Source organism: Wolffia australiana, chromosome 3 (genome assembly GCF_029677425.1).
Source record: "Wolffia australiana isolate 7733 chromosome 3, ASM2967742v1".
Taxonomy (NCBI): Eukaryota; Viridiplantae; Streptophyta; class Magnoliopsida; order Alismatales; family Araceae; genus Wolffia; species Wolffia australiana.
Genome location: NC_135837.1, coordinates 19,610,546 through 19,614,179, shown reverse-complemented (window position 1 = coordinate 19,614,179; position 3,634 = coordinate 19,610,546). Strand labels below are relative to the sequence as shown.

Here is a 3,634-nt window from a genome sequence, read left to right as displayed (position 1 = left end):
TATGACCTAAGAAGGGGAAAGGATGGCCTCGAGAAGTTCTTTGGGTGTTCGGTTTATCTACGGATGCAGAATGACGTGACATGTTCCCAAAGGAGCTCTTCCATGCCAAAGTTTTTGCTGGAAAGTGGTATTTCTATATCACAAAAAAAGTATACTTCATTGCACAATTTGTTTCGTTACACCAGGCGTCATCTGGTACATGCTTAGTACGAATCTCAGCGGGAGGGTGGCAGGGCCACGTTCTTGCACATTGACAAGCATTGGTTCGCGTAAGCCACCTCGCAATGCAACTGGTGTGGAACTTGTGGATGCACGGCAGTGTCGCCACCTCTTCCCCGATCCTATAGTCTTGCTGCAGAATCAGAGAGAGACACGCACATTGTAAGAAAAACATTGTTACGATAGGAACGCAAAGGAAACGGCACGGTTATTCTTTTTACCAAGCAAACGGAGCAAGAGTCCGCATCTTTTCCGCAGGCGGGCGAGTAATTTACTGACCATAGAAGCCGCAGGATGTCTTCTTCCGTCCGCCCAGAGCCGGCTACTCGTTTCACCTGGATCAAGAGCACGCGTGAACGCGGTAAGACCTGACCGCGGCGGACGAGAGAACGAACCCATTCTAAGCGAAGAAAATACGCATCGTGGGTCTCTTGCCTGAGAGTGTGGTCGGTCACCATTCGAGCCATCCGCAAGCTCGTTGCGATGGCGTCGTCGACTGTGGCGTTGACCCACGTATGTCGACGGCAGAGATGCCGGGATTTCTCGACATGGATAATCTCCTGCATGCCAAACATGCAAGCCAAGAAACATTATTAGATAAATGTATCGTTTACTCGCGTGTCTGGACAGCTATCGGGCGGAAAGAGATCTTTCTTGAGACGGCAATGACTGATCCTCACATCGGCATGGGCTATCCTCTGTGCTCGGCGGCGGCTGGACACCCCTGCGCTTCTGTGCGCAGATCCGCCGTTTGCCGCGGTGGAAAATCGGTGCAGCACTTGAACTCCCTGGAAACAGAGCCACCGAGAAAACCAAGTTAAAAGAAGAAGACCCAGGACGAGAAACCCCATTGGAGTATAGCTTGGACAGAAATCCCGACATCGATCTTCAGATCCACGCTCACGCCGCTTCTCACCCTCACGTAGATTGTGCAGTCGTCTTCCTGCGGGCTGAAATAAATATCATTCGGACGTCAATAAACACGAAAACAACAAAAAAGAAGGGGGGAGAAATTAAAAGAGGGACGGGTGTTGGATGAAATTAAAAGTTGAAGAGGAAATGGGTCGCGGCCGGATCGACTATCCTCGTTCGTCATAGGACGATGAGAAAGATGTGAAACTAAGGTATTAAGATTGTGCAACGCACGTGCGTGAGAAGCCCTGCTCCATGGCAGTCGTGGAAGCAGATGGATGTCGTCTCTCTTGGTTTGTTTCTGCTGTAGTTCTCCCACGACCAGGCGCAGGTATGAACAAAGGAAAGAATGGAGGAGGAAGTGATGAATGATGGGGAAGAATACGCAGAGAGGGGAAACTGAGAAAAGATGAATCAGTGCGCACTGCTTGAAGACATGGAAAAGGAGACAATGTGCAGATTTATAGCCTAAGTTCAACCGTTTCCGGTAACTAACGCACGGAAAGGCCGCGCCTCCTCCTCAAGTGTCCCCAATTTCTTGTTTTGAATAAGTCAGAGACTATGCGCCCGCCAAATGTTTTAAGGCCGGCAGCTACGTAGCACCGTTGGATCATTTTTTCGCATGGTTTTGTCAAATTTTGAATGACCGTTTTAATTGACTATTCATCGACGTAACGAGATTAGCTCGTAATATTTAAATATGGCATCCAGTGATTATGAGAGCGATGTTGAAAATTATATCGACCTAGCGTTGAGGTAACCTCTTATTATTTGTTTCCGCCTCCACCGATTTCGCTTTTATCGTTGCATTCTGACTATGAAGCGGTGAGTAAATAGTTAGAAATCACAAAATAATATATTTAAGTGAAATGTTAAATTAGGAGTTATAAAACTAAAATTATTGGGGCCGTCTCCTTATATCTACCCATGGGAGCCGGTACTTGTATTACGAAAATGAATAACCTATTCCCGCTAAAGTCGACCATACTTTCTCCTCAGTTAAGACATTTGATCCATTGGCTTGCAAGTTCGGGGGTTGTACGTAAGAGGCACTAATTGAAATTACGACACGATTTCAATTAGTTTTATTTATTCGAATTCCATCCGATTTTCCCTTGGCCCTGCAAGTTCGCCGGATATACCTGACGCCAACTAAGTCAAAAATTTTTGTGGACTGCTATCTGGATTTTCTCGGTGGATTTCCGTTATTTTTATCGATTCACCTTACATATCTCGTCAAGAAATCTCGAATACCTTGTGAAGGGTCCGATTTGGCATGAAACGCAAATATTTTGTCATCCTATTGTATTATAAATTAATATAATTTTGTTGTGAGTCTGATTCAAACAAGTCACATTAAAAGGGTGTTATAGTAGGACAGGACGATGATCTAAATGATTATCAGTATTAAGCTTCGTCATAAAAATTTGGATACGAAACGACGAAACTTGGTGCTATCCGTTTTTATTTGAATTTGTAAGACGTTTTCAGCCAAGTTTATATAGCGGATGGATGACCAACATTCAAGTAACTATAAGTTTTTTTTTTTTTTAATTTGTGTTACTGGCCATGATCTGATTTAGATAATCTGTAAAAAGTATACTAGTCATCAGTTTGGACAGTATATTCGAAGAAATGATCTGTCCATTATATCAAATCTAGACCATTCGCGCCTATATATATATATATATATATATATATATATATTGCTCAAAGAATTTGAGTTATGGAAAAAATATAATTTTAACCTTTGGAATTTTCAACGAGTCAATAAGCATATATTCTTAACGTAACGAAGAACTTCAAAAGCTTTCTTATATTTATTTTTAATTAAATTAATGAAACAGAATCACAGTTGACTAAAAGATCATTTACGCTATTGACAACAGTTTATCGGCCGTTGGAAATACAGGAAAATATTAAAACAGAGCAGCACATGAATGGCCTCGTGCACCAAAAGGTTATATCTGGAAAGGCATGGAGGGTTATAAAATTAATGAGAAGACTACAAATGGTGTGATTAAACACAAATTTGATCGTGTCGTTAGAATTGAGTCTGATACTATTAAACTTTTTATTCCCTTGTGCAAAATATAGAATGTACATAATGAGAAAATGGGTTGATCCATATGGAGGGAGCTGGGTATAAACTTGTAAATACTGTCTCTTTGTCTTGATTATAACTTTTTGAAGAAAAGGAAAACTGCCAAATTACTTATATGCTTTTTGTTATGTTATTTTCAGAATACTAGGATTGTTTCATATGTTTCTATTGGTCAGAATTATAGTTTGCACAACGTAGTCTGAGATGAAGTCAAAATCCATTTGCAGACCACAACTATATAAGATTAAAACATATACTCGTATGTTTTTCATAACTTGAGGAGGCTATCCTTAATTCAAAATCAAAACCAGATCGGCTAATATTTTTTTACTTTCAAAGACGTGATATTCTGTATAGAGCATTAAGTTTTATAACAATCCAGTCAATATTCAATGTAGA

General features: G+C 40.9%; 2 long non-coding RNA genes across 2 annotated transcripts; both read right to left on the bottom strand.

Annotated features, from left to right (window-relative positions):
• Window positions 1–257: 257 nt before the first annotated feature.
• On the bottom strand, window positions 258–756 carry LOC144700435 (uncharacterized). The gene is made up of 3 exons (XR_013580764.1): window positions 655–756; window positions 441–554; window positions 258–352 (listed from the first exon to the last, which is right to left on the bottom strand). It is a non-coding gene; the product is annotated as an uncharacterized LOC144700435 (long non-coding RNA).
• A 19-nt stretch (window positions 757–775) lies between these two features.
• LOC144700434 (uncharacterized) lies at window positions 776–1,448 on the bottom strand. Its single transcript, XR_013580763.1, has 3 exons — window positions 1,366–1,448; window positions 1,100–1,169; window positions 776–1,007 (listed from the first exon to the last, which is right to left on the bottom strand). It is a non-coding gene; the product is annotated as an uncharacterized LOC144700434 (long non-coding RNA).
• Between the last annotated feature and the right edge of the window lie 2,186 nt (window positions 1,449–3,634).